At 31.9% G+C, this 24,223-nt stretch overlaps 1 protein-coding gene and 1 long non-coding RNA gene across 2 annotated transcripts in view; one reads left to right on the plus strand and one right to left on the minus strand.

The window, feature by feature from the left end:
- LOC139528045 (cyanophycinase-like) overlaps positions 1–24,223 on the minus strand; it is a 75,296-nt gene that overhangs the window by 38,885 nt on the left and 12,188 nt on the right. The gene's annotated exons all lie outside the window — the stretch shown is intronic.
- On the plus strand, positions 164–20,332 carry LOC139528043 (uncharacterized). The gene is made up of 4 exons (XR_011665507.1): positions 164–287; positions 10,769–10,855; positions 14,600–14,684; positions 19,978–20,332. It is a non-coding gene; the product is annotated as an uncharacterized lncRNA (long non-coding RNA).

The raw sequence follows: 24,223 nt of genomic DNA on the forward strand, positions 1-24,223 counted from the left end.
AGCACGAATCGCAATCTGTCAACAAAGTTCTAAATGCACATAAAAATAGTCCGCTGTCGAGTTTTAATTTGATTTAGAATGACAAGACATTTCATCGTTCTTTGTAGAACAAACCATGATATCAATACACATTTGTATTTTATTGATCTTTCTAGGGATGTTGCGACTTTAATAATAAATATTCGTGTAGTAATATGCCCTAACTTTTCTGTACGAAAGGAGACCGTAAAGACAGAGCAAACGAAACTTGAGGATGAAGATGAAGATGTGTTGATAAGATTTGATACGTAAAATGCATAATACTTAAATTTTCTCGGTGAAAAGTCACTTACTATTATGTCTCTTTCAAAACTGCCATTAAGGAAACACGCATTAAAATACCCGTTTTGAAAAAAAAAGGGGGGGGGTCTGATATATATATATTTAGCCGTCATGTTAAAGGGAAACTTCGCAAAAAAATCAAAAATTGATATTATGTTCATTCTGTATAAAAATGCTCAAATTCATAGATATTAAAGTTTTATTCCGCTAGGTAAGCGATCACCATCGATTTTAAATTTAGAGTATCAATTCTCTGCGATCCGCCATTTTGTCTTCTTTCCCGATTAATAAAAACGATATGTCTATAAACCACAAAGAAACAAAACTACAGTAACCGATGTAGTCGTAATTGCGTGTCGATATCTTGTTAATCGTACGGTTGTTTTATCCGACTAACTAACTTGATACGAAAAATATTCTTACTTTTTTTAAATTATATCATGGTCTGTTGTTTTTAAACTGTTGATATTGGAATTAGGTGAAAAGTCAAAGTTGAAATCATAAATAAGTGTTCCGTGAAAATTGTTTTCGAAAATCTAATTTGTTCATAATTCTTTAAAGTAATAAACAAATATATTTTGATCTTCCCTCATCTGATCACCAGCATGGCTAAAGGTATTACTTCCAAAGGTATTGTGAGGGGTGTGAGGTGACACGTCCAGGTATTCAAGCGATTTCCTGTCGGGCTTGCAAGTTCATGCATCGTTTCACTTCTGCAGGTATTGATCAGTGTACACGGCTGATAACTTATAACTTTCCATTTTGAACTATCAGATGAATAATATACAACTCTGTCTTACTTGTCATTACTAAACTCATACGCTTGTTTATAAATAACATTTCTGGTGTAAAGAATATAATTCATAAACATATAAATAATACCCAAAAAATAAGATTTGATGAAATTAAAATCTATTTAAATATTTTTTCCAAGGGTGAATTTGGGAAAATGTAATATATAGTCATTGTCAATAGTGAAGGACAGATTGGAACAGACCAGAAATATTGATTTAAAAAAATGTACGCACTTACCGACGATTCGTTCATACGACTGGATAGAAAGTTACGGAACTATAGCGCAATTTAAAATATATACATGTATACATTGAACATAAGAAAAAAACATATATTTTGAACAAATAGGGGTAAAAGTGTTGTAAATAGACTAGTCCACGTATGCCAACAGTATGTAATCATCGAATGTCGATAGACTATTGTATACCAGAAGAAGAAGAGAACCAATTTGATTTAAATACAGGTCGATGTATAACTTTTGCTTTGGTTCATTGAAGCTGTGGACCTAGTAAAATCACAGATTTATATTTCAATAAGATTGTTCTCGAACAAAGGAAGTAATTCGTCATCACAATTGTTATATATGCCACTGGACGAACACTAATTATCCCCAGGGAATGTGAATATTTTGCTGGGAAACTTTTGAGTATCAAAGTTTCAAATTAATTTCGGGATTTATTTTCTTTCTTGGTATTCAATAACAGAAAAAAGAATAAATTACTTGTTCGCTAAATAGGGGTATTCTTGTCAGATAAAAGACTTTTAGTTATATTTAAAAAATAGGGAAATATGACATTAAATTGGTTCTGTCTTTTTTTTAAACATCGTTAAAAAGATGTGTGTCTAAGGTGAACGCCACAAGAACCCTGTAATACTAGTACGAGAGTATAGCATGTAAACATTCCTTCTCAATAATATGGTTGTATTGGAAATCTTTTCATACAGATTGACAACTCATTGTCCGATATGCATGTAATATTTGCCACATGACGCCCATAGTTCTTTCTACCATCATCATCTTATTCTGTGATATTGCTGTAAACATCGATGGTTCACACCCAAACAGAATGGGAGTAATGGACCTTCAGAGCTTCTCCGTGTTATACACTTGTGAAACATATAGACGAAATTTCTGTATTGAAATGAATCTACATCTCACAAACAGGATTTTCAAATAACGATTGTGAGTAATCACCTTACAAACCAATATAAACGTATGGCAAGATATAACCATGAAGGAATTTAGTTTTTGTCAGACGCAAGAACTCATCACTATATATATCATAAACGTATACGTATATATATGCATACAGTTTCAAATATTAAGAACAAGCGGTCGATGTCGATAGTCTGTTTTCTAACTGTTCAGAGTTAGACATGTCACTTGTTCATTCTTGGAAGCCTTCATATTCCCCGTCTAACGATGGGAACTCTTTCTGATTGTGTTGACTATAAATGCTTGTATGGTAATTCTGTCGTTTATCTGTACAAGCGGTTGCATTTCCTCTCCTTTCCCAACAAACAAACGAACGAAACGCCACTAGTCTGATTTCTCTGGAGCTCATCCTTAATGGCTCTTATACGTCAGGAAACTTACATGTATACTAATAATGATTGTTTCAAGAACAACGATGTATGGACGAACTATTATAAATTCGTCAATATCAGTTATGCATGACTAAAATATAACTTTTATTACAACTATACTGTATTACTTATTTGGATTAATGACGGCTATCATGTTCAACATTGCACAAATATTATCATAGAATTACAAAAAAAAAATCCTCAAAAATCCTCAAAAGAAATAATGCCTTAGCTTAGATAATTGATATTCTTTTCACAAAAAGTTCGTGTAAATGATTGTCAAATGAATTTAATTATGTAAGAATAAAATGTTAAAAAGAAACTAAAAAAAAATCATGTATGTTGTATGTTGTATTTTTTTGTCAATTAAAAACTTTAAAATTGCAATAGTTTTATTAGCATTTAAACACAGCAAATCCTTGAACACAGCCAGATTTGAATACAAGTTAAGAAATTTCGGTAAAGTCAATGATATCAAACAGATGTACAATGGTATATCAAATTGGGTAATATTGCATTTAGTTTTTATAAAAGATTAAAACTACTATTTTTTGCTTCATATTTGAATCTTTACGCCAATTGCCGCTAAGAAAGTAATCAAAAATTGTTTCCTTTTATTTTTATACACTTTCGGAATTACGAATCTGAATTTTATTTTCAATTAATTTACACAATTTAATTATTGTATCTTTATTCTCATCGTGTATTAAATCTTAGTGTATTAACATCGTGACAGCATACTCTTTCCAATCCTTTCTGTTTATCCTTTCCAAATAACAACATTTATACCTGTGTACGCTTGAACTCACACCTGCGGCTAAATAGCTACAAGGTAAACGAATTGACCTCAAGCCGAGAAATATACAGTGACCTTTACAAAATAATATACACACTCTGACACACATTAGTTGCATTGAAATGATTATCAAAACAATAACGGTAAATAGAACTGAAATATTTTCAGTTCAATATCAGTAAAAATGTTCAATAAATATTTTATGAAAAAAATCTCAACAATAATTAATTAAATTTATTCAAAAACATTTACTAGAGATAATTTTATAGGAGTTTAATTCAATCAATACAAAACGGTATATGCATATTCATTCTCGTTCATTCTTATATTGTGGTTAATAACTTCGACCATTCGTCAGCTGTGCGCTTTTAATTACGTATATTGTCGATAAGCTATAAGAGTTAAACAGATTTTATTTTTTCCCAGAATTCAATAAATCGGGCTAATACGTCACGACCCACTCGAGAATTCAACCAAAAAAGTTACAAATACTTGATTTTCTCCGTTATTAGAAGGAATATAAATTTAAAACTTTGCAAATGTGTTTTTTATGTTAAGATGAACATAATTAGATCATAAGTAAAAAATCGCGGAATTTCCCTTTAAGAATGTAAATTATTTGAATTAATATGGGGAAGTTTGTTGAAATGTTCGCGATTATGGCTGCAAAAAAAACCAGTTTCCTTTAACGAAGCTATCCATTTGATTTTTATGGGGGGGGGGGGGGGGCGAGGATATATATTCATTCCTTAATAAAACAAATAAATGAGATAAACCCAAAGAACACCAAAATATTTTGGGGAAGCATTAATAATTACAAAAAAAAGAATAATAATTGTGAGCCTGCTATTTCTGCCAAAGAATGGGAGATTCACTATAGAAATTTGCTTGCTTCAAGTAATAATGATACAACTGATACAAATCAAAATATAAAGAACAAAAATCACAACTTTTCTAATACATCCCTTAATGTCCCTATTACACGTAAAGAAATCAAAGACAGTATTAAGAAGTTAAAAAAGGGAAAATCTGGAGGTCCTGATTTGATAATTAATGAATTTCTAAAGGTGTGGTCAAACACTCTAGTTTTACTTTTGACCAAACTTTTTAATAAGATACTTAACTCAGAAAAATTCCCCAAAATTTGGAACATTTCTCTATTGACATCAATTTATAAATCTGGTGACCCATCTGATTGTGGGAACTATAGAGGTATAAGCATAACAAGCTGTCTTGGTAAAGTCTTTACATCCATTTTACAAAAACGACTTGGTGATTTTCTTGAAACACATAATTTATTATTTTCAAATCAAGGTGGTTTTAGAAAAAAATTACAGAACTGTAGATCATGTCTTTATTTTAAAAACAATAATAAACAAATATTTGTTTAAATGTAAAAAGAAACTATATGTGTGTTTTGTAGATTTTAAAAAGGCTTTTGACAGTGTCTGGAGATCAGCTATGTTCTTAAAATTACAAAATAAAGAAATACAAGGCAAATTTTATAATATACTGCATGACATGTACTCTAATACCTTAATATTTTTATATTCATGTAAATATCAAAATATGTTTACCAAGCCTTTTCTTGATAATCAGGGTGTCAAACAAGGTGACAGTTTAAGTCCAACTTTATTTTCTGTAAATTCAGAAATTATTGCGAGGTTTTGATTATTGCGAAAAATGCGACAGACTTGTAAACGCAATAATTTTAACTCGCATTTTAAAAACATTGATATGAATTAAACAGGATTTTTCTCAAAATCATTATAATTAAAATCGCATTTAAGTCTAAAATGACAAAATCGCAATAATAAATGCACGCAATAATTTCTGAATTTACAGTAATTTATTTGTTGATGACATAGAAAAATACTTAGATACAAACTTAACTAGTGCAGTAAATTTAAATGGTCAAAAAGTGAACCATTTATTGTATGCTGATGATTTATTATTGATATCGGAATATGCAGATGGTCTCCAGAACTCTCTTGATTCTTTACAAAAACATAGTACTGAATGGAAACTGGACTTGAACCTTAAGAAAACAAAAATTATAATTTTCTCTAAAACTAAAAGTAAATTAAAAAAACGTTTACTTTTATTACAGTTCTAATGCAATTGAAATTGTTGATTGTTATAAATACTTAGGAGTTGATTTTCATAGCTCTGGAAAATTTATACAAGCAGTGTCAAGCCTCTTAGATAAAGCTAAAACATTTGTCTGTTAAGACTTGGCTCCAGCTTTTTAATTCAATGATAACTCCTATTTTAACTTATGGATCAGAAGTATGGTTATCAGAATTCAAACCAAATTTTGAAGCATTTATAGACAAAAGTAAATTAGACAAAACACAAAACTCCATATTTAAAAACATACTTGTGGTTCATGGAAAGTCTTCCAATCTAGCAGTGCGGTGTGAATTAGGCACTTTACCCATTCGCATTAAATGTTATCAACTTATGTATAAATATTATGAGCGTCTCAGTGATATTGGTGAACGGTCTGGTGGTCCGCATGAAATTTTCAAGGCTGCTTTTGAAGTGGACAAAACTCTCACAAATAGAGAAAATTCAGGGTCTTATAAACTATCTGAATTAATGAAATATATTGCAAAAAATAGCATTGTAATCAGTCAGGGTACTTACTTAAATAAGTGATTTTATAAATCACTGATTCAAGTAACATTATTTCCATAAAGGTTGGAAGTCAGAGTTGTCTTTCTTTAATAATCACCTATTTAAGTAGTACAAATTAATCACTAGAAGAAGTGATTTAATTTTATTGTAGCTTTAAATATAGAATACTAATGAGCCAGGGACTAATTATGTTTCTAAACTTATCAGAACCAACATCTGTGTTGTCTAGGATGACCAGGTCATTTCAGGTGATGACCTTGTACTGAATCTAGGATAATGACATAAAAATCACTTGTTTAAGTATCAGACCTCAATTTCCTTCCCAAAAATCACTTCTTTAAGTATCATTCTTGTAATAACCCCCTCTAATTTCAACACCCCCGAACAGTGAAATTTTTATCACGAACAGTAGAATTTAATTACATAATCTGAAAGATGAAACCTTGAACTTCACAGGAAAAATACTCCCACTGCTGGGAAAAATCTTCTAAGAAAGTATCAGTTCATTATGTAAAGCCATTATTATAGCATTTTTTTCAACAAAAATAGAATTTTAAGCTAAATGATAGCATCAAAGGCATAAACCTTGCTACTTAAAAGAAAGAAAAAGTTTGTTTTTTTCAATTTTACTAATCAAAAGATATTATTTAAACCTATGTGTTTAAAATTTTGAAAAAAATACAAAATTCCAATTTGTGACAAAACCTCGAATTTGCTACTCAAATAAGTGATTTAAAAATTTAATACATGTACACATGTTCCCAATGCATAGTCGGATCCTTGGCCACCCCCCCCCCCCTTTTCGTGGGAAAAAATTGGTTTATCAGAGGCGGATTTATCATTTAGGAGGGGGCCTTCCCCCCCCCCCCTTTTTTGGGAAAAATTTGGTTGCTTATATAGGAAATCACTGAAGCGTGACTGGAGCGGCCCCCTCTTAGGTCAGTCAGTGGGCCCCACTTATGAAAATTTATGGATCCGCCACTGTTTATATATAGGGAATCATTGAAGCATGACTGTAGCTTAAATTTCACATTATTATACAGTTTTCTATCAGAAGCTTTATTTTGCATACCAATTGCTAATATATATTTAGTGTGAATTAATTTGCTAGATATGTTCAAAAATTTATATTGTCCGAAATGTTTTAGTTCTTGTTTAATTTCAAAAACTTTTTCTACTAGCAAATGAGAACTGGCAGAAGAAGTTATGTTAGATTTGTGAAGCTCTTGGCTGCATTTATAAGCATCTTTCAATAGACTGATAAAATTGAGAATGGAAATGGGGAATGTGTCAAAGAGACAACAACCCGACCAAATAAAAAACAACAGCAGAAGGTCACCAACAGGTCTTCAATGTAGCGAGAAATTCCCGCACCCGGAGGCGTCCTTCAGCTGGCCCCTAAACAAATATATACTAGGTCAGTGATAATGAACGCCATACTAATTTCCAAATTGTACACAAGAAACTAATATAAAAATAATACAAGACTAACAAAGGCCAGAGGCTCCTGACTTGGGACAGGCGCAAAAATGCGGCGGCGTTAAACATGTTTGTGAGATCTCAACCCTCCCCCTATACCTCTAACCAATGTAGAAAAATAAACGCATAACAATACGCACATTAAAATTCAGTTCAAGAGAAGTCCGAGTCTGATGTCAGAAGATGTAACCAAAGAAAATAAACAAAATGACAATAATACATAAATAACAACAGACTACTAGCAGTTAACTGACATGCCAGCTCCAGACTTCAATTAAACTGACTGAAAGATTATGATTTCAACATATGAATTCAGTTGTAAGATTTTCAAATCTATACCAGTATTTTACAATTGACTTTACAATATCATAATGTAAGGGGGAAAGACTGAAGTGGGGACCCCCTCTTGGGCAGTCTATGGGCCCCCTCTTATGAAAATTTCTAGATCCGCCATTGTTTTCTAGTTTAAAAATATGTGAATAGGTGTTGAAAATATTAAGAAATATATTAAGTCAACAAATTAAAAAGAAAATGTGGTACACTGTATGATTGCCAATGAGACAACTCACTATTATGTTTCTAGATAGGCAGAATCAGGTGGCCCGGTCTGACAACACCTTTTGTTAGAAAAATTTAGTTGATTGTATAGGGAAAGACTCAAGTAGGGACCCCCTCTTAGGCAGTAAAAGGGCCCCCTCTTATGAAAATTTCTAGATCCACCATTGATTTCTAGTTTAAAAATATGTGAATAGGTGTTGAAATATTCAGAATATTAAGTCAACAAATTAAAAAGAAAATATGGTATACTGTATGATTGCCAATGAGACAAATCTTGTCTCTAGACAATAGACACAATTACATTAGAAATTGACAACTTTAGGTCACTGTATGGCCTGCAACAATGATAAAACCAGAAACTACTATAAGTTACAATAAGGAGGCTCGAGGGTACATGTATAAAAATTTAAGAGAAAAATAAACATTTATTTTTTCATTACAAAGGAGTAGATTCAGTAAGACCCCTTTTTGGCCACAAAATATAGCAGTTTTACAAAATTGGGAAAATGTAATCCTTAAGCTATTTATTGGAAAGTAGCATGCTTCTGCTAAATAAATATAGGATGTTTTTGACAATACAATGCATATATCAGGTACTACATGTAGCATCATTAAGTTATGCTAAATTACTGAAATCTTCAAAATTTTAGATTTTTTGGTAAATTTTAGACGGTTTCTGTCTTAAATGAAAGTGTAAATTTTCCCCTTACATTATGATATTGTAATTATTCGAGTTCATTTATAATATTGAAATGTTAATTATACCCCATGCAACGAGTTGCGGAGGGTATAATGTTTTTGACCTGTTCGTCTGTCCATCAGTCCTGTTTTTTGTCATCACAACTCCTTTCAAACCATGCATCAGAATTTCATGAAACCTTTTCAGATAATAAGGACATACTATGTAGTTGTGCATATTGACGGGAAATTGCGATTCAATTTTTTTTCTAGGAGTTACGCCCCTTTGAACTTATTTACTTTAATGTACTACTGCAACAGTTTGTCATCGTAACTCCTCTCAAACCACACAACAGAATTTCACGAAACCTTTTCAGATAATAAGGACATACTATGTAGTTGTGCATATCGACGGGAAATTGCGATTCAATTTTTTTTCTAGGAGTTACGCCCCTTTGAACTTATTTACTTTAATGTACTACTGCAACAGTTTGTCATCGTAACTCCTCTCAAACCACACAACAGAATTTCACGAAACCTTTTCAGATAATAAGGACATACTATGTAGTTGTGCATATCGACGGGAAATTGCGATTCAATTTATTTTCTAGGAGTTACGCCCCTTTGAACTTATTTACTTTAATGTACTACTGCAACAGTTTGTCATCGCAACTCCTCTCAAACCACACAACAGAATTTCATGAAACCTTTTCAGATAATAAGGACATACTATGTAGTTGTGCATATTCGACGGGAAATTGCGATTCAATTTATTTTCTAGGAGTTACGCCCCTTTGAACTTATTTACTTTAATGTACTACTGCAACAGTTTGTCATCTCATCTACTCTCAAACCACACAACAGAATTTCATGAAATTTTGTAGATAATAAGGACATACTATTTAGATGTGCATATTGGCAGGAAATTAATTTTTCTTATACAATTTTTTTTTCTTACACTAATTTAATTTCTCCAATGACAATGTGGGGACGTGGGGTATGTGAGTGTGCTCACTGAGGTTCTTTAATTGTATTTAATGATAATACATAATATATATATACATGTAAAGGTTGATGAACACAGATGCGGCCACTTTCATTTTTTGACAAAAACCATCAGAAAAGTGACATTTTTTGGCAAATTCAATAGATTTTTCATACGAAAGCTTGAATCTGAGCGTTTTTAATGACTAAGTCAGTCAAAATCTTTCACATTAACTAATTGAATCAATTGAAATAGACAGTTAAGAGTTTAAAAAGTGTCCAAAATCTTTCGTTAGATGAATTTGAAATTTGAGGCCAAAATCGGAACCTCCCTACTTCTTTTATTTGTTACCTTAAGTAGTTGTTACTTTAGTTTAAACATATTTATTTATAGTGGATTGGGAAACAAGTTTTACAACTTATATCAATCCCTTTCCACTTTGCGGGTGCGAGTGCTGCCTTGTAGCGGCATTAGCCTACTCTTTTTCGAAATCTACCTTGGTGTCTTTAACGTGCAAGAGTTGTTACTTTATCATATGGTACAAAAATAATTTTAAAAAATCATTTTTTGATGGCCTCAGATGAATTTTAAAATGTAGATATCATTAAAATTGCTCAAAATTATCTCCCTTTGGTATAAAAATGCCATTTTTGGAACTCATCCGTGACCTTTTTTTTTATTATTATTTTCAATTAAGCTGTTCTTAAACTAAACTATTGTAAAATTTGAGCGATTTCTGTAATTAAGTTCTCTTATTTCGGTATTACATGTACCTCTATTTCTGCTATTAGTTCAACAGAAAAAAGGTACCTTTACAAAAATGTATGCTTCTTTCGAAGGCAGGTTGTGAACGGTGACCCCATTTTTTTTTATTAAGTATAAGATTGAAGTACGTTTATCATTTTTACAGAAACAATTTTTCCTTGTAGATGTTGCAGATACATTCATACAAATGATGTTGAAGAAACAAAGAGAAAAGGAACTTGGACTGTACCAGTTTGTTTGCAGCTTCTAAGGTGAAGTATACTTATTTAAATGTTTTGTAAAAATAAGAAGATGTGGTATGATTGTAAATGAAACAACTCTCCATGAGAGACCAGTGAGACAAAAATTAACAACCATAGGTAACTGTACATCCTTCAACAATGAGCTATACAACGTCAAGGACTTGAAATTACCAATGAACAACTTAGGGCCTGATTTATTAACAAAACATTGAACGATAAACTGTTATGATATACAGCAACAAACTACTGAATTACAAGCTCCTGAATTGAGACAGACACATGAAGTTTGTAAAACATTAAAAATGGTTGCTGGCACGAAACCCTCCTTTAACCTATGACAGTGGTGCAACATTCCAACTAGCAAACTATATACTAGTAAACCATTTGAAAAGGGCTTAATTCTAAGATCAATACAAAGTCAAAGCACAATAAAAAATCCTAAAACAAAAACACATGAAATACAAATCTGAGATTGTTAGCAGTTACTGAAAGCATGTTCTAATAATCAATATTTTATCCTTGTCCTTACACAATGGGCTGAATTTCTCTTAAGGGCATACCGTACAGTTTTGATCCTGTATTTACAAGTTCGTGAAAATTTGCATAGGCTATTTTTTACCTGATTAAATCAAATATGTAATAAAAAATATACCTTCATGTGCTACATTTTGAGAAAAATGAGGTCGAAATTTTGTATATTTGCTCAAAATTCAGATATGTGGCCGTATTTTCTTTTTTCGAAGAAAAGACATAATTTTTTTGTTATAAAAGATAAACACAAATTGTTTTTAGCTCACCTGGCCTAAAAGGCCAAGTGAGCTTTTCTCATCACTTGGCGTCCGTCGTCAGTCGTCGTTAACTTTTACAAAAATCTTCTCCTCTGAAACTACTGGGCCAAATTAAACCAAACTTGGCCACAATCATCATTGATGTATCTAGTTTAAAATTTGTGTTTTTTTACCCGGCCAACCAACCAAGATGGCCGCCATGGCTAAAAATAGAACATAGGGGTAAAATGCAGTTTTTGGCTTATAACTCAAAAACCAAAGCATTTAGAGCAAATCTGACATGGGGTTAAATTGTTAATCAGGTCAAGTTCTATCTGCCCTGAAATTTTCAGATGAATCAGACAACCCATTGTTGGGTTGCTGCCCCTAAATTGGTAATTTTAAGGAAATTTTACTGTTTTTGGTTATTATCTTGAATATTATTATAGATGGAGATAAACTGTAAACAACAATAATGTTCAACAAAGTAAGATTTACAAATAAGTCAACACGACCAAGATGGTCAGTTGACCCCTTTAGGAGTTATTGCCCTTTATAGTCAATTTTTAACCATTTTTCGTAAATCTCCATGATCTTTTACAAAAATCTTCTTCTCTGAAACTACTGGGCCAAATTAAACCAAACTTGGCCACAATCATCATTTAAGTATCTAGTTTAAAATTTGTGTTTTTTGACCCGGCCAACCAACCAAGATGGCCGCCATGGCTAAAAATAGAACATAGGGGTAAAATGCAGTTTTTGGCTTATAACTCAAAAACCAAAGCATTTAGAGCAAATCTGACAAGTTGTAAAATTATTTATCAGGTCAAGATCTATCTGCCCTGAAATTTAAAGATGAATGGGACAACCTGTTGTTGGGTTGCTGCCCCTGAATTGCTAATTTTAAGGAAATTTTGCTGTTTTTGGATATTATCTTGAATATTATTATGGATAGAGATAAACTGTAAACAGCAAAAATGTTCAGCAAAATAAGATTTACAAATAAGTCAACAGGACCAAAATGGTCAGTTGACCCCTTTAGGAGTTATTGCCCTTTATAGTCAATTTTTAACAATTTTTCGTAAATCTTAGTTAACTTTTACAAAAATCTTCTCCTCTGAAACTACTGGGCCAAATTTTACCAAACACAGCCAGAATCATTATTAGGCTATCTAGTTTAAAAATTGTGTTTTGTGACCGGGCAAACCAATTAAGATGGCTGCTACGGCAAAAAATAGAACATAGGGGTAAAATGCAGTTTTTGGCTTATAACTCAAAAACCAAAGCATTTAGAGCAAATCTGACATGGGGTTTAATTATTATTCAGGTCAAGATCTATCTGCCCAGAATTTTTTAAGATGAATCGGACAACCAGTTGTTAGGTTGCTGCCCTTGAATTGGTAATTTTAAGGAAATTTTGCTGTTTTTGGTTATTATCTTGAATATTATTATAGAGATAAACTGTAAAACAGCAATATTGTTCAGCTGAGTAAGATTTACAATTAAGTCAATATGACCAAAATGGTCAATTGACCTCCTAAGGAGTTATTGCCCTTTATAGTCAATTAATAATTTGTAACCATTTTTCTTAAAATTTGTAAATTTTAACTATAATTTTCCACTGAAACTAACTGAACGTAGTTCATTACAGATACAGATAATTGTAAGCAGCAAGAATGTTTAGTAAAGTAAGATCTACAAACACATCACTATCACCAAAACACAATTTTGTCATGAATCCATCTGTGTCCTTTGTTTAATATTCACATAGACCAAGGTGAGCGACACTAGTTTGTTAAAGTCATATGAAACGAGTGAGTGGTGAAAAATAATGTTTGTCCAATTCTTGAACCAATGGATGTATATACATTCATAAACTTAGTCCTATGTGCAGGATTTTATCATTATTTTCGCAAATATATCATATATTAATCACCATTTTTTTTCTCTCTCTGTTTGTTATGATTGAACAAATATGGCTGCTCATTAAATGCCGTGATTTGAAGCCGAGTTTAACCAATTGTCACCTTATAGTAAACAAATCACAAAAAGCATGGGTATTGAGCACGTGTTTAACATGTATAATCAGATATTTGTTTATTTCAATGACAGATCCATGCGTATTGTGGTCACCAGATTTTTACGAGGAGGGTTACGCTCGGGTCACTATGCATACTGAAAATATGTCGGCAAATTGCTTGCTGGCAGCAAGCAATTAAAAATAAGTACTCTTCTTCTAAATGTGGACAAATTAAAGAATTTTCATCAGAAAAAAGTATATGTACATAAGTTGTTTAATGAAAACTAACCATTTAGTTATAAAAAACATATGCATATTTTTTTTTAATTTGAGGTTTCTTATGATTTTAAATAATCGGTAATTTCTGTATTTTATAAGTATCGTAAAAAATTATGCATTTTTTATTCCGAAATAACTCGTATTTATCAAATGTTCATGAATTGAGGAAAAATATGTCATTTTTGGCTTTATGTTTATCAAAATTAAAAAAAATCCTTTATTTAAAGTTTTATCAAATTTGGGTCACATAATCTCCCTGCAAATTGAAAGTCAAACAAATTGCTGTTTTGAAAAATGGGGTTCCATGAACTCGTTTTCAAATAAATTCAGTTTGAATGATAAAAATCAGTCGAAAAATGCATTTTTCTCTGGTATGCTAAAGTTTGATGTCGCGAAAATAACATTTTGCATTAGCAACGTCATTACCTCCTCTGTAACTGTATCTTATGCCCTTAAAAGCTAACCTAGACCTATAAATGAATGATTATAGCCATCACTTGATGTCATCTAAACAAATAACATATAGATGGAGAGAAATTTTAGTTTAAGTCGCAAAAATGATCAACAAGAAAAGATCATCAAATAAGTATCATGAATGGTTGAAATTGTCAGTCAACTCCTAATTATTTAATAAATTAGCCACAGAGTTTTTTGTAAGGTCTAGTTTTAATTAGAATTTTATTGTAGATAAAGGAGGTAAATTTCCTCTGTTGACAAAAAAATGGTTGAGGAGTCGGAAAGTTTGACTGAAGATTAAGGATATCAAATGAAGGTAAACATAAATTTAAAGTAATGTTTATATTTGTATTAATACATGTACCTCGAGTATGCATCAAATGTATTGGGTAAGATGGTAATAACTGTATGTGAAACAATAAAATTTGTTTAAAGTGGGCAGTACATGTATATTAAAACATACCATCAACATTAGCACAACTAAAAATGCAATCATAAAAGCATCTGCAAAGTTTCATAGAAATCTGTGAAAGTATGACACAGTATCCATGGTATCAGTTATTTGATGTCCATGTCATTCAAGGTGGATATTGTGTCATTGGCAATAGACAAATTTCCTATTTACATGTACCCACTTTAATCCGAACAAATTTGAGGGAAGTTAACTGTTTAATGCATATGCCATTATGTTTTCTATACATGACTAAATCATCAGAAAACAGTAAACCTTCCCCCAAAATTGCACCATTTATATTTTTGAATTTACTTCTTTCGGGTGTTTGTAGTGACAGAGTACCAAGATATCTTACCACAGAGAAGGTATTAAAACCTGTTGAAAAAACATAGAATCCGAGTCAAAAGTTGATAATGTGAAAATAGACTATTATACCACATCATCTTATTGTCGAGTCTGCAACTTTTGTTGCAGAAAGCTCGACATATATATAATGTTCTGGGGGCCAGCAGCGGAGTTAGCTGAATTCTTAAAAGCTCTATATTTTAGAAGGATGAAGACCTGGATGCTTCATACTTTGAATATATACCAAAATGCCTCAGGTTACCAAGTTTCTCTCAGTCACATGTCTAATGTCCTTGACCTAATTTTCATGGTTGAGTGTCTACTTGAAAAAAAAGTTAAGATTTTTATACGACTGCAAAAATTCAAAATTTTGGTCGTATATTGGTATGAGGTTGGCGTCGTCGTTGTCATCCGAAGACATTTGGTTTTCACACTATAACTAGTATAAGTAAATAGAAACCTATTAAATTTAAACACAAGGTTAAAGACTAGAAAAGGAAGTTTCAAATTGATTTTGGGAGTTTTTGTCCCAACAGATTAGGAGTTAGGGGCCAAAAATGGCCCAAATAAGCATTTTTCTTGGTTTTTGCACAATAACTTTAATAGTATAAGTGAATAGAAATCTATGAAATTTTAACACAAAGTTTATGACCACAAAAGGAAGGTTGTTATTGATTTTGGGAGTTTTGGTCCCAAACAGTTAAGGAATGAGGGTCCAAAGGGTCCAAAATTAAACTTTGTTTGATTTCATCAAAAAATGAATTATTTGGGTTCTTGTATATATGTCAAATCTAACCATGTATTTAGGGTGCAATCAACAGTTTTTTTCTATGACGTCATATTTTGAGGGACCATCTATAATTGACCCTTAGTGGTGTTAATGTTAATGAAGATACTTGTATAAAACTATATCATTAGAATCAGAATTTTCTCTAGTTTATAATGAAATAAAAATAAATTGTACTTTCATAGTACCAAAAAGTTTTATCCAGAGACAATGGGAAAACATTGCCTAATCTATGCATAAAAAACATGAAATCAGGCCAAGTGCACACCCATGCAGACATGATACATGCACATTTTTCATATTCAAAACAGTATGAATTTCATAGGTTTTTAGTCTTTCTAAAAATTTATGCTTCAGGCTACGTTCGCCTGCTTCGAAAAGAGATACAGTGGGTGCAAATAAGTTTTGCACTTTTCACTGCCAAAAAAACAGGATGTTTACAGTTTGTCTCCCCTTAAAACATGTGTATTTAATCTAATTTTTAAAAATTATTTTAATCATTCAACCTGTTTTAATTGAAGCTAATTAACTTAATTTTACAATTAAATATAAAAAACATGATACTTTTTTACCAATTATGTTGATAAAAAGGGACTTCCCTCCAAGTCTATTTTTAGTCGGGGGAATTACCCCTAGTTTTTTATACGAAACTGTTTATAGCACCCTTAGATTTTTAATTTTTGGTCCTGTTTTCAAATTGGTCTACATTAAGGTACAAAGGGTCCAAAATTAAACTTTGTTTGATTTTAACAAAAGTTGAATTCTTGGACTTCTTTGATGCTGAATCTAAACATGTACTTAGATTTTTGATTATGGACTTGGTCCAAATCGGGGTTCAAATTAAACTTTGTTTGATTTCAACAAAAATGGGGTTCTTTAATATGCTGAATCTAACCGTGTATTTAGAATTTTAATATTTGGGCCTGGTTATCAAATTGATCCACATTGACATGCTTGAGGTCTAAAGGGACTAAAATTGCACATTATTTGATTTCATCAAAAATTGAATTCTTGGGGTTCTATGATCATGATGATATGCTGAATCTAACCATGTATTTATATTTTGGATATTTGACCATAATAGGTAAATGTCCAATTTAAAATTTATAAGTTTTTTTCTCGCCTTGACGGAGTAAAAAAATGAGACATAGGTATGGTGTTCCCCGCGGCGGCAGCATCAACAATGTATTAGTTTGTGATTAGGTCAATTTATGGTGAACCACTAGTGGTAGGTCAATGATATTTGGTATGCAGTTGTATAAGCATTGGCATATCTCATTTTCATGGAGATTTTTTGACTCCCCCTCCTTAGTCATGGTCTATAGACTTTGATAATTTTGCTAAGTTAATATGTATTAGTTTGTGATAAGGTCAGTTCAAGGGGAACCATTAGTGGTAGGCCAATGTTAATTGGTGTTCAGTTTTATAAACATTAGCACATCTCATTTCCATGGAGAATATTTGGCCCTGCCCCCTCAGTCATGGTCTATTGACTTTGAAACTTTTGCTTAGTTTACATGTATTAGTTTGTGATAATATCAGTTTAAGATGAACTGCTAATGTTAAGTCAATGATATTTGGTATGCAAATTTATTGTCATTTGAAAGTGTTGTTTTCATGGAGATTATATAGCCCCACCCCTGATCATGGTTCATTGACTTTGAAACTTTTACATAGTTTAAAAGTTAATGTTTGTGTTGAGGTTCGTTTAAAGGGAACTACTTATTATGAGTCAATGGTAATTGGTATGCAGTTGTATTATATTTATCATTGGCACATCTCATTCCATGGAGATTGTTTAGCCATGTACCTTCAGTCATTGTTCATAGACTTTGAATATTTGCATAACTTACATGTTAAAATATTGCTATTTAATTTCAACATTGCATTATCAAAATTACATGAATATTTGAATAACTTACATGTTAAAATATTGCTATTTAATTTCAACATTGCATAATCAAAATTACAAAAAGGGGATACATATCTCTGTGATAACAGTTTATTAAGTGTAAGTTCTTAGACCACATTCATTCTGTGTCAGAAACCTATCTTGTGTCAACTATTTAATCACAATCCAAATTCAGAGCTGTATCAAGCTTAAATGTTGTGTCCATACTTGCCCCAACTGTTCAGGGTTCGACCTCTGTGGTCCTATAAAGCTGTGCCCTGCGGAGCATCTGGTTTGTAAAGTGAAATTCTCTCTTATTATAAGTAATAGGATAACTATATTTGGTATGTGAGTACCTTGCAAGGTCCTCATGGCTGTCATACAGTTTTCACTTGACCTCGACCTCCTTTCATGGATCAGTGAACATGTTAAGTTTTGGTGACCGTCAAGTCCATATCTCAGATACTAAAAGCAATATGTCTAGTATATTTGGTGTATGGAGGACTATAAGGTGTACATGTCCAACTGGCAGGTGTCATCTGACCTTGACCTCATTTCCATGGTTCAGTGATTATAGTTGAGTTTTTGTGGGTTTTTTTCTGTTTTTCATATACTATTTGCAATAGGTCTAATATATTTGGTGTATGGAAATAATAACAGAATGATTGTTAGGTGTACATTTCTAGCTGGTATTTGTCATCTGCCCTTGACCTCATTTTCATGGTCAGTGGTCAAAGTTAAGTTTTTGAGTTTTTGTCTTTTTATCTAATAATATATGCAATAAGTCTACTGCTATAATAACTATATTAGGTGTATGGAAATATATTAGTTGTATGGAAGAATTATTAGCTGTATAGATGTGTGCCTTGTATGGTTCATCTCACCTTGCCTGTCCTTGGCCTCATTTTCATGGTTTAGTGGTCAATTTTTAGTTTTTTAGGTTAATGTTAAGGTTATGTTTCAATTGTAATAAAGCTTTATTTTAAGGACTACAAAAGAAGGCGACATTTCAGCGTGTGCACTCTTTGTTTTATATTAAACCCTAGAAAGAAGCCACAGATTAATGTTAACTGCAAAAATACTAAAATCCTTTATTAATTAGATCATGTAGATACAGGAAATGAAAATATTTTGAATTTTTTTATCATAAAAATGGTAATGCTTATATATTCAAGTTTCACTAAATTCCAAGAAGGGTTTCCACAAATAACAATGACTGATTTTCAAAATGATCATCATGTAAAAATGAAGAGATGTGCTAAGATTGCCCATGAAAACTATCTTTATGAACAATGACAGTTCAGTGGTTTGCTTTCAGCCTTTAGCAAAAATAATTACCATGTATATTGTAATAAGCTATAAATAAAAGCCCCCCATTGTAAAATGTTAAACAATTAAAAAGTAAAAAACAGCGTCCTGATCTTTATAAGTTCGAAGAATAAAATTGAGTCATATTATGGTATGATGTTGTTGTTAGCGATGTATGTCGACACATATGGTTTCCGGATAATTATATAGTTTAAGCGAATGGATATCCATGAAATTTTACACAAGGTTTAATACCAAAAAGGAAGGTTGGGTTGATTTTTGGGGTGATGGTACCAACAGTTTAGAAATTAGGGGCAAAAAAGAAGCATTTTTGTAGTTTCCAGACATTAACTTGTGTGCCAGTGTACTAATCTCTCTGAAATTGTTCTTCAAGGTTCCATATCACAAAGGGTAGACTGGAATTGTTTAAAGGGGTAATTGCCTCAAACGTTCAGGAAATAGGGGGTCAAAAACAAGCATTTTTCTAATTTCCAGACAATATTTTGTGTTTAAGTGTATGGATTTCTTTAAAATTGTACTGCAAAGTACCATACCACAAAGGAAAAGGATGGGATTAAGTTTTGGGGTAATTACTGAAAGGGGGTTGAAAAAAATTGGGGGAGGGGGGATTTTTTTTCTCATAATTTTGATCAAAATCCAAATACAGACAGTCTATCAAGCTTGAATATTGTGTCCAAACATGCACCAACTGGTCAGTCAAATAACAAGGCATCGCTGCACATCATTTTCTTAATCATATTAATCTGATATGTTAAAGTTTGTACATTATGAAGTTACTAACCTGTTGATTTTGTGTATTTCAGATTATTATTGAAAAAAGAGCACTTTGAAGTACTAGGAGAACTTGAAAACATCTTGGTGAAATAGTCTGACTGATTATGACAGAACATCAAAAGAAATGACGAAAAATTACACATCTTATCAAAATAGTACTACTAGAAACTAAAAGCTACTTGCAATTTTCACTGGTTTTGAGATCAGTAACAGTCTGACAAGGAAAGAATTTAATGAACATGATTATGATGCCTCTTGATAAATATAAAAACATATTGACTGTAAAATAATTACCAGTTACCAATTATATCTGTTGTTTACAAAATTTGTTATTTGGAAATATCTGTTGAATGTTTTGAAATTAAAATGTGTTAACTTAAATGATTTAAGAATTGAAGTCTTTAAATGATACAAAAGCAAGGATACATGGAATGATTGCAATTGAGACAACTACTAGCCCATTATGATATGGCACTGATGTAAACAAGTACAGGTCACCTGAAGTCTTCAACAATAAGCAAAAGCCTTAATTTAAAGATTGTTATACATGGGCTTATTAAGTCCCAAGATAATGGTATCTACATCATTTGCTGTCAAATTTGTGTTTGTATGTTTCTGATGAAGGTTAATTAAAATAAGCCCAGCACACCTAATTTGTGAACTGTTTTCTTTTAATTTCAAAAGAGAAAGCTAATAGACAAATTTAAGCAAAAAAACAAAAAAAAAAGGAAATCCATTTAATATGGCAGACAGCAACCAAACACAACCAGTTGACATAATGAACATGTTTTTGAGTGCTCAAACTGCACTATAACATTAGACACAAAAACATCTTATATAATGCTGGATTACACAAAAGTGTTTAAATCATCTGCTCTTCTCTGGTGTTTAAAAATTGTACAGATTTGGTGTCACAATATCTCAGTAACATGGGTTAGAATTCCGGCATGGGAAGAACAAAAAAATTGCGAAAGCAAACTTACAGATCTTACATTTTTGGGTTGATGTTTTGACGACTTGCATGTACATGTACAATATATACAAAAAGTTAGCTGCTATTGAGACAAAGGCAAAAATCATAGTGCAACAAATAAAATTGAGAAAGGAAATGGTGAATATGTCAAAGCGACAACCACCCGACCATAGAGAAAACAACAGCCGAAGGCAACCAATGGGTCTTCAATGTAGCGAGAATTCCCGCACCTGTAGGTGTCCTTCAACTGGCCCCTAAAATATGCATAATTGTACAGTGATAATGGATGTCATACTAAACTCTGAATTATACACAAGAAACTAAAATTTAAAATCATACAAGACTAACAAAGGCCAGAGGCTCCTGACTTGGGACAGGCGCAAAATTGCGGCGGGGTTAAACATGTTTATGAGATCTCAACCCTCTCCCTATACCTCTAGCCAATGTAGAAAAGTAAAAGAATAACAATACCCACATTAAAATTAAGTTCAAGAGAAGTCCGAGTCCGATGTCAAAAGATGTAACAAAAGAAATTAATAAAATGACAATAATACATAAATAACAACAGACTACTAGCAGTTAACTGACATGCCAGCTCCAGACCTCAATTAAACTGATTAAACATGTTTATTACAGATATAATAACAATAAACTAAAATAACACTTACCACTACTAAATGATTAGGAACTTTCAGGAACTAATTGCAGCTACTGTCCAGGTTATGTTAAACAAATTTTCAGCTCCAACTGATCTGTTCAGGGAAGAGTTTTTATCATTTAAATAAAATGTGAACACATTCTAATCTTTTGGCAGAGGTGAATATTCTCATGTGGCATTTATACCTATATGCAAGGGTACCTATATCCGGTGGTGATAATACACAGTGATAATTAACCATTTTTTTCTTCTTTTTGTTTAATTTTGATTAAAAAAAATGGAATTTAAACTTTTTTCAGCATTTTGGAAAAAAATGATTTTGTAAATTTTTCATGTTTTTTTCGTTTATTTTATAAGAATTAAATTTAAAAAAAAATTTTTTTTTAAATATTCAATTATTTTTTTTAAATTTTTGAAAAATTTGATTTTTTTGAAATATTTTGCATTTATAAATTTTTTAAACTTTAAAAAAGTTAATTTTAGTTGCCTTCGTCCATGCAAGCATGGACTAAGTTAGCCTTGGTTGCCTTCGTCCATGCATGCATGGACTAAGTCTGTTGTGTTAGTCCATGCAAGCATGGACTAAGTTAGGGTTAGTTGCCTTAGTGCATGCATGCATGGACTAAGTCGTTTTAGTCCATGCATGCATGGACTAAGTTAACGTTAGTTACCTTCGTCCATGCATGCATGGAGTAAGCTTAGTTTCTAAGTTTTCATGTTTACAAATCATGAAAAGGTTTAGCCATACTATCAAGTTTTGCAATTTATTTCCTAAGGTAAGTTATAATGCACAATATGTATGTAAAACATAATTAATAGGTTGAATATGAAAAAAACCAACTAAACAGAAAAAAAAGGTAATTACATCAAATTAAAAAATAATTGAACTAACACAATGAAATTAAGAGGTACGAAGAAATGGAGGTTTTCTAGAATTGATGTTGATTTCCAGTTTTATTTAATACCTTGTTCCTAGCAAAAGTCAACTTCTATGCGTAATCAAAAAACGTAAACAACATCTCACAAGCTATTATAGTCATGGACATAATTTGACTAATTGGTGGATTCAGCAAAATATCTAGGTCTTACTATCCATAAACTTTTGCACACAAATAGAAAGCATACTAATAGCTAAAATGTCAAATTAAACTAGAGTGTCATTCAAAGGAGCCTGCACGACTGTCCTCAAGAAACAAAAACTGTATGCTACAAAATCTTGTTAGACCATTATTGAGTTTGCATGCTTTGGGACCCGTTTAACAACTTTAAAATACGTAAAACTAGAAAATGCAAAGAAATTCAACCTAGTTTGTAATGAACGACTTCCAACAAACCACCAGTGTAACTCTACAGTGACAGCCACTAACCGAGAGGAGGACAAGCTGTAAAGATGAGATGATGTACAGAGTTTTAACATTGCTTGTAGTAATATACCCGGCAACGCTAGAACTGCATAATATATCAATGGTAGCTGGAGAACACATACCAGGACTTATTGTATCATTAGCCAGAACATCAACATACGGGCATTCCTTCTTTCAATATATATATATAATATCTCATTAGATGCTTTCAAGAAGATGGAATTTAGTGCAGCATAATATCCCTTTATAGCACTATCATGCTTTTTTTAACTTGCATCTGTAAATATTTTTCTTGCACATTTTTTGTCACAACAGTGAGCATCAGTACGCTAGCTATAAAACCTAGTTTAATCCACCTTTTTCTACACAATGAAATGACAGTAAGAAGTCAGGACTATGATGGTTGCTATCCGTTCGTTTGATGCGTTTGAGTTTTTGATTTTCCCTATTTTATTCCGTTTTGAATTTCCTTCGAAGTTTGGTATCTTTTTTTTTTTTTTACTTTTTATAGTACTAATACCTAATTAGAACACTACACTGTACTTGACAAAAAAAAATACTCAATTATACATTTGTATCATAACTATCATCGAGGAGAATGTAATTTAATGAAGTAAACGAGTGCTCTGTTCTAATTCTTACCGAAATTCTTTGGAATATATGAACGGAATTCCTCTTGATCAATTGAATTTTATTTGTTATTCGGTGAATCGTATTAATAATGCAGGATAATTAAATAGCTGTTGTGGTCGTAAACGGCAACTGCCTCTGTATAGGACAGATTTTTACGCAAAGTCAAATATTTATTGATGTATGTATTTATCAGTCTTTTTCTTTTTGCATCAGTCTTTTTCTTTTTGCATGTATTTGTACTATATTACAGTCATGTAATGTTGTCATTTTAGAGGTATATTTTACATTGCTATAAAGCGCGGAGGTTTGGCTAGCCACAAAACCAGGTCTTACCCACCCTTTTCTCTTAAAATATTCTGTACCAAGTCAGGAATATGGCAGTTGTTATCTTATAGTTCGTTCCTATGTATGTTGCATTGTTGTTTGTTTTTTGTTGCACTTCTGTGTTCTGTTATTTCGTTCTTTTCCTCTTATAGTTGATGTTTCCTCGGTTTTACGGCTTGTAACCCGGATTTGTTTGTCCCTAAATCGATTTATGACTTTTGAACAGCGGTATACTACTGTTGCCTTTATTTAATGTTCAAGATAATATCGCGGATCATTCGTCGTTACCCACTTAGCTGTAACTTTGTAAGCAAGTAACATAT

The sequence above is a fragment of the Mytilus edulis genome, chromosome 6 (genome assembly GCF_963676685.1).
Source record: "Mytilus edulis chromosome 6, xbMytEdul2.2, whole genome shotgun sequence".
Classification (NCBI taxonomy): domain Eukaryota; kingdom Metazoa; phylum Mollusca; class Bivalvia; order Mytilida; family Mytilidae; genus Mytilus; species Mytilus edulis.